The sequence below is a fragment of the Camellia sinensis genome, chromosome 7 (genome assembly GCF_055761805.1).
Source record: "Camellia sinensis isolate YWXY chromosome 7, ASM5576180v1, whole genome shotgun sequence".
In the NCBI taxonomy this organism is placed as follows: domain Eukaryota; kingdom Viridiplantae; phylum Streptophyta; class Magnoliopsida; order Ericales; family Theaceae; genus Camellia; species Camellia sinensis.
The window spans coordinates 15,028,836-15,043,968 of record NC_138967.1 but is presented as its reverse complement, the minus strand read 5'-3'; the positions used below and the strand labels follow the sequence as shown (position 1 = coordinate 15,043,968).

The 15,133-nt window shown below is 39.8% G+C and overlaps 1 long non-coding RNA gene and 1 pseudogene across 2 annotated transcripts in view; both read left to right on the top strand.

The window, feature by feature from the left end:
• LOC145794975 (uncharacterized) overlaps window positions 1–15,133 on the top strand; it is a 120,817-nt gene that overhangs the window by 52,156 nt on the left and 53,528 nt on the right. The gene's annotated exons all lie outside the window — the stretch shown is intronic.
• On the top strand, window positions 1,679–6,031 carry LOC114274468 (peroxisomal adenine nucleotide carrier 1-like; annotated as a pseudogene). Its single transcript, XR_014335005.1, has 5 exons — window positions 1,679–1,915; window positions 3,460–3,693; window positions 4,183–4,329; window positions 4,598–4,758; window positions 5,462–6,031. The product of XR_014335005.1 is annotated as a peroxisomal adenine nucleotide carrier 1-like (transcript).

The following is a 15,133-nucleotide window of genomic DNA, read 5'->3' as shown; positions in this document are numbered from 1 at the left end:
TCTACCAACCGCCTACACATAATGCATATAAACACATTGGTCATATACACAATCACTCAATAATTAAAGTTAATGTATTCTATCAACCGTCATACTCTATGACACATCCGATTGATTAGTTTTACTTTGCCTAATCATCATGCATTGTCTACAACAATCAACACTACCCTCCACCGGTAGCCCAAAGCAATTATTTCTAAGCAGGAAAAAAATGCACAAATGGATAATATATCAACATTTCAACTAGATGAGCAATAAAAGATTCGTCTACACTCTTTAATCCCATACATTCCCAATTTCAACATTCGCAATTCAATTCCTCGCTTTCTTCAATTAATTATATGCATTAATTAATTAAACCAATTAGGGCAAATTATCATAATTCACAAAACAACCCTAAGGTTCCATTTCCATCAATGTCCCAACATTAATCTCATTTCTCTATGCCTGTAACATGCATATAGGTTTATATATTTAAAACCCCGACTTTTGTAAAATTACACAAAGGCCCAAACTTTCTCAAAATTTCCCAACAAACCCCCCAACATATCAAAATGCTAAAATTTAAAAACAAAATTCATAAGATGAAGTAGGTTATCCCTACCTCAAAGAATGACTCCCAACCAAGAAGGTGAAGAAAACGAAAATGCTCCAAATCACGAACTTTTCGGGTCAAAAGATAGCCCTCGACGATCAACAACTTTTTTGTAAAGGCCAAAGGTGAGGAAATCACTCCTACTAGATCAATACCTAGAGAGAAGGTAGAGCTCTAGAGTGAGAGGCTCAACAATGGTGTTTTTGGAAAAGTAAGAGAGAGAAGAGAAGTGGAAAAAGTGATTTGAAAAGTCAAAACACGGAGCTTTAACCCAGTCGCCCCGCTCGAGCGTCAAACTCCCCGCTCGAGCGTCACTCACAGACTCCCGCTCGAGCGTCAACAATCCCGCTTGAGCGGCGGATACACACTCCCAGAACTTTTACAGAATTAGGTCTCCGCTCGAGCGTCAAAACTCCCGCTCGAGCGTACAACACTGCAGAGGAGATACTGGAAGATGGAAAACTACGCTCGAGCGTCGAAAACTCCGCTCGAGCGGACAGACAACAACGAAGGGCCCGCTCGAGCGTCAAAATCCCAGCTCGAGCGTGAAGGCCAAAATCTAGGCAACTACTCTTGGTTTCCAAGTTCAACCAACCTGTTTCAAACTTGCCCAACACAACCCAAGACTCGAACACAAGGAGTAGAGGATGTAAACAACACACACACAACAACTAACTCCACAGAACCTAAGTCCGGATACAACAATTAAAGAAAAGGGAAACCGGGATCGCTATAAAAAAGTTATAAAAAGCCAGTTTTTAATCAACTTTTCAAATCACCCCATATATATATATATATATATATATATATATATATATATTATTATTAAGTGAAAGCCTAAATTAGTTTAGTGAAACTTTCTTCCCTTCATGGAACGTGAAAATTTTATATATGTTACAATAAAAAATTATTATATACAGTGTAAGTAAGTTTTGAACTTATGATCTTAAATTTTATTAAAAACATACTTATTATTTAAATAATATACCTATGATATTAAATTTTTTATTATTTATTTTTATTATTATTTATCTGAATTGGCGTGTACCCGCTAGTGTGTATATATATATATGCAAAGTTTGAATGCCACGTCGATCTCACCTTCTCCTCCGAATAAATCTCTCTTCCAATTTTCCAATCTTATATAGAGATCTCAGCAGGGTATAGCAGAGAGTAGAGTATGGCATTTGATTTGGAATCGTTGTCAGAGGCAACTTCGGGAGCCATTGGAGCACTGGTCAGCACAACCGTGCTCTACCCTTTAGATACTTGCAAGAACAAGTACCAAGCTGAAGTTCGATCTCACAATCGCCAAAAGTACAGGTAATTTTATCATACATTTCTTTCTCTTCCCTTTCTTCCTCTTCGGTTCCTCCTATTTTTGGCTTTGTTGATCTTCAATTATATTCTCTTTATTGTGATTGTTGTGTTGTTTTGGATCTGGGTTTTCTGGCGATTCTTCATCAAAGTGTGCTTTGTTCAATACAGTGTGCAATGCGTGATTTTACATATGTGATGGATTTTGATGGATATGGTGTTGTGTTGTTATGACCACATTGCTTATGTTTGCTCAATTCAGGCCATTTTGGGAATGACATTTTTAAGTGGCTTTTTGGGTTAAAATATGAAGGTAAAAAAACTGAAGGACTCGTTTGGTGTGTATTTCAAAATACAATTTTTGAAAAAAAAATTTCAAAATCGTTTTTTCTCTCTTACACATCAATCAATCGCTTTTTCTCTCTCTTCTCTTATTCTCAATCACTTTTTCTCTCATACACGTCTACTCAGTTATAACAAAATATCAAATCATTCTAAACTCCCAAACTATTTTCAAAATATATAACCAAATAAACCAAAAAAATTTCTAAACTCTCCCTCCAAAATTTTTTTTGAAAATTTATCTCAAAACACAAACTAAACCCACCCAAAATGTTTTAGAATGTGTTTTTGACTTTTTATGGATAAACGTGCAAAAAAAAAGTACTGCGAATGAAAAAAAAATAAAATTAACTTTTTGTAATGGTTTTTTGATTTTTTTTTTTAGTGATTTTTTGTCCAATTTAGCCACTTCCCAAACATAGCTTTAAGGCACTATTTGTTTCTGCAAAAACATTTTTCAGAAAATATTTTTAGTATAAAATAATTTTCTATGTTTGGTTGCAATCTAGTGGTGGTGGTGTTTGCAATGGTATGAGATTAGTTTGAAAACGTTCTCCACATTTCGCGTTTTCACTTGACCATGAAATTTTTTCATTAAGTTTCGTTTTTTCTTGTAGCAAATGCCATAAAATTTCCGCTAAAACAAACAGTGTAAATTAAGTTTATGTTGACTCAATTCAGATTACTAATTCAGTAAATAAAGCTTTGGATATTTTTAAATTGATTTAAAGACTCAAATTTGGGCTTGCTATACGCCTTTGTCACACCATTTACCTGACAAAGGAAAGATTATATATGTTTCTTTTCATCCATGATCCATGTTCAAATATGATATCATATAGCTGAACTATGTACGGATTGTCATATAATTTCTCAATTAGCTCAAAAAAATTAGGAATTGTTGTGAACTACGCATTATGAGACCAATGAACTTGTGCATTCAAATTTAAAACAAAATGCGACTTCTTGTAACTTGGTGTGTCAAGCATCTTGACTCAACAAAAGTTGTTACAAACCAAAAAATTCAGTTTGTAGCTAGAAGCACAGATTAGAGTTTCAATCTCAATCTCAATCTCAATCTCAATCTCAAGAAGAATTGAAGTGGTTCTCGTGTGGGCACTCCATGACTTATGGATTGGGTTGGATCTGATCCATTTTCCAACTGCTTTGAGAAATGGTTAACTAATTCACCTGCTTTGCCAATTCCGGAACATCCCTGATGTGTATTGGGAAGCAATTTCTAACCATCAAGTACTCTCACTGTACCAGGGCCTTGGGACAAAGAATCTGCATCCTTCATTTTTCAGTTTATCTACTTCTATGGTTACAGCTTTTTTAAGAAGCTATACTTGAAGAAAAGTGGATTAAAATCTATTGATACAAAAGCTAATTTGGTTCTTGCTGCTGCTGCAGGGGCTTGTGCTGTCATTGTGACCCAGGTGAGCTCATATATTGGCTCGTTTTATTGCTAATCAGTAATACATTTTCTTTTTTTCTTGTTAATTACAACCAAACACCCTTCTTCAGTCATTCATATCACAGTGATTTTCGCTGAGCAATGAATTATTTGAAGTTCATGAGATCCTTGTTTGATTAAAGTACAATTTACCAATTCGCCTAGGTGAACATTGCATGGAAAAGAAAGCTTGATTTGTTTTTTGAAAACTTTTGGAATGTTGAAAAATAAGAAGGGAATCATAACAAAAATGAGGATAATGAAAAGTTGATTGGAATTATTTTGTGAGTTCTAATTATAACTTGATTTGTAATTTCAATGACGTAGTCTCAGCAAATATTTCAAAGAATAAAGTAGTAACATTTCATATTTAATTTAAGACCTCTCTCTCTCTCTCTCTCTCTCTCTCTCTCTCTCTCTAGGTCATATTATATGTATTTTATATATGGTAATTTATGATTTTGTTGTTCAGCCTTTGGATACAGCATCATCAAGGATGCAAACAAGTGCATTTGGGAAATCCAAAGGACTCTGGAAAACCCTTTCAGAGGGCACTTGGAGTGAGGCATTCGACGCTCTTGGCATATCTCTTCTTCTCACGACAAATCCGTCTATCCAGGTACTTAGTTGTGTGCTTTCTAGTATGAAATCTCTAAGTTGTGATTGGCTTAGATGGACCTAAGAAATTTAAATGATACATCACACGATAATGACTATTTTTCGTTTGTTGTTGTATTATATAAATGGAGGTGATTGCCTTAATCCTAGCCATATTCTAGATGAAAATGATGGTCACCAGTACAATTTCCTGCTACGGATTTATGCTTTATGTGTCGGGTAATCACCAAGACGAGTTGTAATTGCAAAATATGATAATTATTGTGCAGTACACTGTATTCGATCAGTTGAAACAGAGACTTCAAAGGGGGCAGCTAAGCAAGAAGCTAGGTACAGAATCATCCTCGGACTCACTTTCTGCTGTATCTGCGTTCTTGTTGGGTGCAGTCTCCAAGTGTATTGCCACCTGCTTAACATATCCAGCTATCAGGGAGATTATCTATTCTGTCACTTTCCATCAACTCAATATGAAGAGGATGTTAGATGCCTCACAAGTTCATTTCACGGACTCTGAACTTTTATGAAAAATAGGCATATGCATTTTGAATGAAAATATGAAGCACAGGTATTCCAAAAAGATTGTTGTACAAGTATCGGGTATGCGTTGCAGGTAGCATCCGGCGCTTTTTCTTTCTTCGTTTTTTAAATATTGTGTATGGGAGGCGTACATTTCGCATACTTTTTTGGGTACGTTGGGACATAAATATATATCATTTTTAAAATATAGATATTAGAACAATTTATTTGTTGCTATTTTTAAAAACTTAAAAAATATGGAGTATTTTTACAATTATCAAAAACATAAAATATTACTTAAGATTTTATGGGTCGTTATAGAGATTTGCATCTCTCTCTCTCTCTCTCTCACAGTCACAAAGCTTCTTTCAGTCTCTGTCTGCAAAGATCGACCAATTAAGATTGACGATCATGACACTCAGACAATGCTTCAACTCAACATTAATTACGTATCCATTTGATTTTCTAATTGTTATATATCATGCACCACAGTAAATTGCAAAAAATATATATTTTTGGATATGTCCGACCGTATCCATATCCTTTTTTTACACGTATCAGTATACCCATAATGCACCCACAATCATGCTACCTACCTTTTCTTTGTGTTTTTTGTCAGAAAAATTGATAAAATTGTCTGTGGAATCAGAAGAAGACAGGAAGAAGGAGGCTTGACTGAGATCCCGAAAAACAGTATCAGGTGCAATCCAAATGATTTGGAGAAGGGAAGGGCTACTTGGTTTCTTCAAAGGATTAGATACTCAGATTTTGAAGACTGTGTTAAGCTCAGCATTGCTTTTGATGGTGAAGGAGAAATCACAAAAACCACTTGGGTTCTATTGCTTGCACTCCAAAGCTATCTGTTCATAGCCAAGACCAGATTAAAGAGTGCTTAGATGGGGAGTTCTATGCAAAGGATCACTTACAAATAAAGAGACTCCATTCAAAGTTCCACCCCTTGTAAACTGATTTTCTAAATCAGTTCCTTTAGGAACACAGAAAATCGATTATAAAATTGTACACAACCCTCTCATACGATTCTGGAGAAAACAAAAAAGTGAGACAGACTTCATGGGAGAGAGAGTTGTGTCCTATTGGTTTCAGTATTCTAGACTTTTTCTTTCTAAAATTGGTTATTTTTTTCTTATTAGGGAACTTTTTCTTAAATTATTTATTTCTTTTCATTATAAGGTGTTTTTTTTTTTTTTTTTTTTTTTTGGTGATTGTGGTGGATTAAAAAAATGAATAAATAGATCTGCAATTTTAGAGTGTACATATGGATTTAATGTTTGAAATAGGAGTTTGAGAGTTTTCTCTTCCATTTTCAGTATAGATTTGTAACGCCCTCAAAATTAACCCATTATATATATCATTGACATGCATTATTTAAAGAAGACAATTTATTAATTCATTCATCAGAGTATTACTAAATAAAGCATTACATGTAACATTGAATAAAATGCCCTACAGGCTTACATCTTTTCAAGCCAACACTTGGATACAAAAATATGAGTTCTAACTCAATACAAGAAAAGCCCTAGGCTTGAATGTTTACATGTACTAATAAATAAAGACAACTAACTAAAGGTAGTCTTCTTCAAACCAGAAGCCAAACCCTCCCAAGCTAAGTCCTTGGAGGTAGTTTATCACCTGAACCTGAAAATGATGTTCCCATAAAGGGTGAGCCACAGCCCAGTAGAAATATTCTAAACCACATATAAGCAATGAATAAAGCAATAGCATTCAACAGATGGTTAACCAAGATAATCAATTACTTCATTTTACAGCCTCATGACACTATTGTCTAAGATACGTTTTACTTTCCAACTTAATCAACATGGCTCAGAACCTGGCCAAACTTACAACAGTGAATTATATATATCATATTCACATTCTTCCAATATCAACAAACAAATGAGACTCAAGCTCAATTCAAAACACTTCATACTTCCAGATTGATACACATTTTAGTGCTGTATCAATAAAACACTTCTATATAAATAAGCACACATAAAAGTGATGCTAATGGAGTCCATCCCCTATCTCCTCCCAAACAAAATCCGGTTTAGAGGTCCATCCCCTATCTTCCCCTAAACCGTGGAGTACATCCCCTATCTCCTCCCACACACAAAACAATGTATGCAAATGCAATGCTCAATCAATACACGTATTTTCTGTATCAATGCAATAGTCAAAATTAATGACTTAACCAATGTGATTAGTTTCAGTTATCCCTAATCCACATGCATTGTCTACAACAATCACGACTATCCTCCCCCGATAGCCCAAATAGTTATTTCTAGACTGGAAATAAATATATCAACAATTCAATGGGCGAGTGATTTACATTATCCAACTACACCATTTAAGCAATAAATTTCCCAATTTCATGAGTTTAACCAAATTCCCCAATCCCCTTAAATTAATTACACAAATTAATTAATTTAAACAACTAGGGATTTCTCAAAATTATCAAAGTAACCCCAACTTATTAAAATACCAAAACTTAGAACAAAACTTATAAAATGGAATAGGAAATCCCTACCTCGAAGAAAACAACCCAAATGGAGAAGACAGAGATGATATCCAAATACCAAAGTGCTCCAAAGTCACCAACTATTCAGATTAAATGGAAGCCCTCGACTCACTCTATCTTTTTAATGAAGGATCTAGGGTAGAAACACTCCCTAAGTGGATCAAATCTAAGAGAGAAGGTGAGTAGGGAGAGAGAGAAGTCGGACCTAGGGTTTGGAATCAAAAAGAAGATGAAAAGGACTGATCAAAACCCGCTGCTGTGTATATAAACTGGACAGGCTCGCTCGAGCGAAGCCTTTGTCGCTCGAGCGACCAGACACAGAAAAGCTACGCTCGAGCCAAGGAAACCTTGCTCGAGCCAACAACCCAAAAGCTCGCTCGAGCGAAAGAAAACTCGATCGAGCGAAGAACTCAAATCCTCAGGTCTGTAATCAGACTCACGCTCGAGCGAAGGAACCATCGCTCGAGCGAAGAACAAACTAACTCGCTCGAGCCAAGAATGCAGAGCTACAGGTCAATACTGGACGCCATCTCTCGCTCGAGCGACCAAACCCCAGCTCGAGCGAAGAACCAAAAACGACATCTCGCTCGAGCGACCAACTCCTCGCTCGAGTGAAGAACCAAAATCCTGGACAGCAACACTTGGTTTCTAAACCCAACCAACCTGAAACAAACCTGCCCAACACATCCTATAATTCCAAATGAGAAAATAAAGGACAACAACAACAATTATACAATGACAGAATCTACGGAACCTGAGTCCGGATACAATAATCAAATGGGAAAAGACCGGGGTCGCTATAACCTCCCCCCCTTCAAAGAATTTCGTCCCCGAAATTAAGCATAAATTTTTTTGAAAACAGGTTTTTTTCTAAATTCCCAAAGATATTATAAAACAATAACAAACAACTTGACGCAATACTGGTCACTTCATCTCTTTATCAAGAGGCATCTCACAATATATATATAAAAACAACATATATCTCAACTTGCATCACTATTGTGCATTATTCCTTTCAATGTTAGCAATTCCCATATCGAATTCAATTCCAAAATATAACCATTGACCAAAACATACCCAGTGTTTTACAACTTAAGACATTTATAAAGCTCTTAAGTTCAACAATATTACAAAATCTAAATACAAGATTACAAATCAATAAACATGTCTGGATATTTCTCGCGGACTTCCAATTCACGTTCCCAAGTGGCTTCCTCCACTCCGTGATGTTTCCACAAAACTTTGACCAAAGGGATGGTTTTGCCTCGCAAAACTTGATCCCGCCTATCCAAGACTCGAATCGGTCTCTCCTCATATGAGACATCTTCGTCAACCACTAAATCAGTCCAATTCAACACATGTGATGGATCCGGCTCATACTTCCGAAGCATACTCACATGAAACACGTCATGTACTCCGGACAACTGCGGCGGCAAAGCTAAACGATAAGCAGCCTCGCCAATCCTCTCAAAGATCTCAAATGGACCAATGAACCGAGGGGACAACTTCCCACTCTTCCCAAACCTCATCAAACCCCGTCTAGGTGATATCTTCAGAAAGACATGATCACCCACCTCAAACACCAAAGGTCTCCTCCTACGGTCGGCATAAGATTTCTGACGACTCTGTGCTGTAACCAGCCTCTTACGGATAAGCTCAACTTTCTCCGTCGTTTCCCTCACCAACTCCGGACCCAACAGAGGTGCATCACCCACCTCGGCCCAACAAACAGGAGATCTACACGGTCGGCCATACAAGGCCTCAAATGGTGCCATACCGATACTAGACTGGAAACTGTTGTTGTAGGCAAACTCCACCAACGGCAAGTGCCTCTCCCATGACCCACTAAAGCCTAGAACACAACCCCGAAGCATATCCTCAAGGATCTGAATAATACGCTCGGACTGTCCGTCAGTCTGAGGATGATAAGCCGTACTAAAGGTCAACTTAGTGCCTAAGGCACTCTGCAAACTCTGCCACAACCTGGCAGTAAAACGAGGATCTCTATCTGAGACGATCGTCACTGGAACCTCGTGTAACCTCACTATGTCCCGAATGTACAAGTCGGCAAGATGATCTACCGAATCTCTCACGCGCACAGGAATGAAGTGCGCCGACTTAGTCAACCGGTCTACAACCACCCAAATAGCATCACTACCCCGCTGAGTCCTCGGAAGACCCACAACGAAGTCCATAGTGGCGTGTTCCCACTTCCACTCGGCAATAGGCAAGGGTTGTAACAAACCCGCTGGCCGCTGATGTTCGGCCTTCACTTGCTGACAAGTAAGGCACTTAGATACGAAAGCTGCCACATCTCTCTTCATACCCCGCCACCAAAACTGGCGACCCAAATCCCGATACATCTTAGTGCCTCCCGGATGCACCGCAAGGCGTGAATGATGAAAAACTCGGAGTACCTCCTCTCGACAAGATTCTGGCACAAACAGACGGTCTCGGTATCTCACACTCAGGTCGGGATACACCGTCAAACCCTTCTCAACCTTCCCACCGGAAATCTTCTCACGGAGAGATTCTACCTCAAGGTCACCTCTCTGAGCCTCTAACACTCGAGTCACAAGTGTAGGCTGTGCAACAACAGAAAACAAGGCCGCAGCCTTAACGGATTCGCCCAGAAGTAAATCAAACTCCCCAAGTGCACCCAACATCTCCCATTCTCGGATAGCTATACTAGCTATGTCACCAACAGGTTTCCTGCTAAGGGCATCGGCCACCACATTGGCCTTTCCCGAATGATAATGCAACTCAAAATCATAATCCTCTATAAATTCCATCCACCGCCTCTGCCTCAAGTTCAAGTCTTTCTGTGTAAACAAATATTTCAGACTCTTATGATCCGAGAATACCTCAAATCTCTCACCATAAAGATAATGCCTCCAAATCTTCAAGGTAAATATCACAGCTGCTAACTCTAGATCATGCGTAGGGTAATTCTGCTCGTGAATTTTCAACTGACGTGAGCCATAGGCAACTACTTTCCCTTCTTGCATTAACACACAACCCAGACCCTCTCGTGAGGCGTCACAATAGACTACATAACCTAACCCTCTCTCTGGAATAATCAAGACCGGAGCGGTGGTCAGTCTAACTTTCAACTCCTGGAACGACTTTTCACAAGTCTCACTCCATACAAATTTGACTCCCTTCCGAGTCAACCTAGTCAAAGGCAAAGCTAATCTGGAGAAATCTTTCACAAACCGACGATAATACCCAGCTAACCCCAGAAAACTGCGGATCTCAAACACACTCTTAGGCTGTGCCCAATCTTGCACTGCCTCAGTCTTGGATGTATCAACAGACACTCCTTTCCCAGAAACTACATGACCTAAGAACTTGACCTCTTCTAGCCAAAACTCACACTTCCCAAACTTAGCATAAAGCTTATGGGCTCTAAGTAACTCAAGCACCACTCTCAAGTGTTCCTTGTGCTTCTCCTCAGAAGGTGAATAGATAAGGATGTCGTCCACAAAGACAACTACAAAACGATCTAAAAATTCCCGGAATATCCGGTTCATCAAATCCATAAAAACTGCCGGTGCATTGGTGAGCCCAAATGGCATCACCAGAAACTCATAGTGGCCATACCGTGTACGGAATGCCGTCTTCGGAATATCCTCCTCCTTGACTCTTAACTGATGATAACCCGATCTCAAGTTTATTTTCGAGAAACAGCGGGAACCCTTCAACTGATCGAACAGATCATCTATACGAGGCATAGGGTACTTATTCTTAACCGTAGCCCGATTCAATTTCCGATAATCTATACAAAGTCTCAAAGCGCCTCCTTTCTTTTTAACAAAGAGGGCTGGTGCTCCCCATGGCGAAACACTAGGACGTATAAAGCCCTTATCGAGCAACTCCTGGAGTTGGATCTTCAACTCAACTAACTCAGCTGGGGCAAAACGATAAGGTGCCATCGAAATCGGCGCCGTGCCGGGCACTAGGTCAATGGAGAACTCAATCTCCCTATGCGGTGGCAAACCAACAAGATCCTTGGGAAAGACGTCCGAGTACTCACAAACCACCCTTGGCAACACAATCTGTGTTTCCTCATCCTCACTAATCGAAAGGTTAGCAAGTAGACCACTAAGCTCACTCCGTCCTCGTGGAACATACCCCGGTGGCAACACATCACCAACTCGGTCCCCTAGAAAATGAAAATACTCTCCGCTCACAGTACAACAAGTGACCCTCTGGCGATAGCAATCAATAACTGCCCGGTATGACGATAACCAGTCCATACCCAAAATAACATCGAAACCCTTCATAGGCATAACAACAAAGGAAAATGGGATTCTATGGTAATCAACCTCTATATCACAACCCCTAACACCTTGTTTCAAAATCAATTCACCCCCAAGAGGTGACACTACACAAATAGGAGATGCTAACTGTGCTAACTCCAACTCCAAAACAGATGCAAATGCAGCAGACACAAAGGAATGAGATGCACCCATATCAATCAAAACATTAGCAACCGAGTTGCAAAACAAGAAGGTACCTCTCACAACTGATGGTGCTGGCACAAGATCCTGCGCGGTAACAGCGTACACGCGCCCAGACGACCTCTGATCAACCTGCTCACCCCTAGGAGCATAAGATTGCTGCACCGACTGGGACGATAAAGCCCCCTGATTGGCCCTCGAGGCCTGACCTGACTGAGCTGGCTGCTGACCCTGAATCGGCCTCAAACCAGATGCACCAGGTGTGCCACCCAACTGCGGGCAATACCTCTTCATATGCCCTGGCTGACCACACTGATAACACGAGAGTGGCTGGCCTCTACCCTGACTCTGGATCTGAGATCGAGCCGAAGATGATGCTGCTCTCTGCACTCCTCCCCTCTGAGGACAAACTGGAGACTTGTGGCCCAGCTGGCCACACTTAAAGCAGGTAATGTCTCCCTGACTGCCTTTCCCCAAACTAGCACTCGGCACGGGAAAAGTCGATCTAGAAAAGCTACCCTGAGACTGTTGAGGATTAAAACCCTTCTGTCTCCTACCATCACTCTGACCATCCTAACTCCTCTTGGAGCCCTTCTGTCCTTCCTCCTCCTCCTGCATCATGATTTCCATGTGGGCTGCCGCATCAACCATACGCCCATAATCCCGAATCATAGTTCCCCCAACTCTCAGCTTGAGGCCACGCCTCAACTTCTTCTCAAACTCAATACAGCGGCGTTCCTCAGACGCCACCAACTCAGGTGCAAACCTGGACAAACTAGTAAATGCAGCATCAAACTCGGCCACTGAAGAACTCGACTGCTTAAGCTGACAAAACTGGTCTCGCAGCTTCTCCCTGACTGCTGGGGATAAGAACTTCTCCTGGAAAGCATTCACAAAAGCCTCCCATGTACCTCCTATACGACCCTTAGTAAACTTCCACCACTGACCCGCATCCCCCTTCGACTGGAAAGATGCCAAGGTCACTTTCAACCCCTCGTCTTCGATGCCAAGCATCTCAAACGTCTTCGTTGTCTGTTCGAGCCACTCATCTGCCTTAAGCGGCTCTTTAGGATCACCCACAAATTCATCCGGATTAGACCGGAAGAACTCCCTCTTCAGAAAGGAAGATCCTGCCGAAGCTAAACACTCGCGTCCTAATGCATTGGACAACAATAATTCATTCCACGTAAGCACATAATCACATAAGCACCTACGAATTTCATTCCTAGATAATGATAGTCCCATTGCGTTACTATAGTTCCGGTTGGAAGCAGCAGTGATCAAGTGCCTTTCCAACAAGACTACTAGAAACTCAAGGGTCCAATCAATATCCTAGAAACTACATTCCATACCCACATAATCACATAAACATGTTATCACATAAGCATATAACATTGCACTAAGTCTCTATCAAACGAGACGAACCCAATGTAATGCTAATCACTTCCCACGTACCCAAAGTATTCAAACCCGGTACGCTCTGATACCAAGTTGTAACGCCCTCAAAATTAACCCAATATATATATCATTGACATGCATTATTTAAAGAAGACAATTTATTAATTCATTCATCAAAGTATTACTAAATAAAGCATTACATGTAACATTGAATAAAATGCCCTACAGGCTTACATCTTTCCAAGCCAACACTTGGATACAAAAATATGAGTTCTAACTCAATACAAGAAAAGCCCTAGGCTTGAATGTTTACATGTACTAATAAATAAAGACAACTAACTAAAGGTAGTCTTCTTCAAACCAGAAGCCAAACCCTCCCAAGCTAAGTCCTTGGAGGTAGTTTATCACCTGAACCTGAAAATGATGTTCCCATAAAGGGTGAGCCACAGCCCAGTAGAAATATTCTAAACCACATATAAGCAATGAATAAAGCAATAGCATTCAACAGATGGTTAACCAAGATAATCAATTACTTCATTTTACAGCCTCATGACACTATTGTCTAAGATACATTTTACTTTCCAACTTAATCAACATGGCTCAGAACCTGGCCAAACTTACAACAGTGAATTATATATATCATATTCACATTCTTCCAATATCAACAAACAAATGAGACTCAAGCTCAATTCAAAACACTTCATACTTCCAGATTGATACACATTTTAGTGCTGTATCAATAAAACACTTCTATATAAATAAGCACACATAAAAGTGATGCTAATGGAGTCCATCCCCTATCTTCTCCCAAACAAAATCCGGTTTAGAGGTTCATCCCCTATCTTCCCCTAAACCGTGGAGTACATCCCCTATCTCCTCCCACACACAAAACAATGTATGCAAATGCAATGCTCAATCAATACACGTATTTTCTGTATCAATGCAATAGTCAAAATTAATGACTTAACCAATGTGATTAGTTTCAGTTATCCCTAATCCACATGCATTGTCTACAACAATCACGACTATCCTCCCCCGATAGCCCAAACAGTTATTTCTAGACTGGAAATAAATATATCAACAATTCAATGGGCGAGTGATTTACATTATCCAACTACACCATTTAAGCAATAAATTTCCCAATTTCATGAGTTTAACCAAATTCCCCAATCCCCTTAAATTAATTACACAAATTAATTAATTTAAACAACTAAGGTTTTCTCAAAATTATCAAAGTAACCCCAACTTATTAAAATACCAAAACTTAGAACAAAACTTATAAAATGGAATAGGAAATCCCTACCTCGAAGAAAACAACCCAAATGGAGAAGACAGAGATGATATCCAAATACCAAAGTGCTCCAAAGTCACCAACTATTCAGATTAAATGGAAGCCCTCGACTCACTCTATCTTTTTAATGAAGGATCTAGGGTAGAAACACTCCCTAAGTGGATCAAATCTAAGAGAGAAGGTGAGTAGGGAGAGAGAGAAGTCGGACCTAGGGTTTGGAATCAAAAAGAAGATGAAAAGGACTGATCAAAACCCGCTGCTGTGTATATAAACTGGACAGGCTCGCTCGAGCGAAGCCTTTGTCGCTCGAGCGACCAGACACAGAAAAGCTACGCTCGAGCCAAGGAAACCTTGCTCGAGCCAACAACCCAAAAGCTCGCTCGAGCGAAAGAAAACTCGATCGAGCGAAGAACTCAAATCCTCAGGTCTGTAATCAGACTCACGCTCGAGCGAAGGAACCATCGCTCGAGCGAAGAACAAACTAACTCGCTCGAGCCAAGAATGCAGAGCTACAGGTCAATACTGGACGCCATCTCTCGCTCGAGCGACCAAACCCCAGCTCGAGCGAAGAACCAAAAACGACATCTCGCTCGAGCGACCA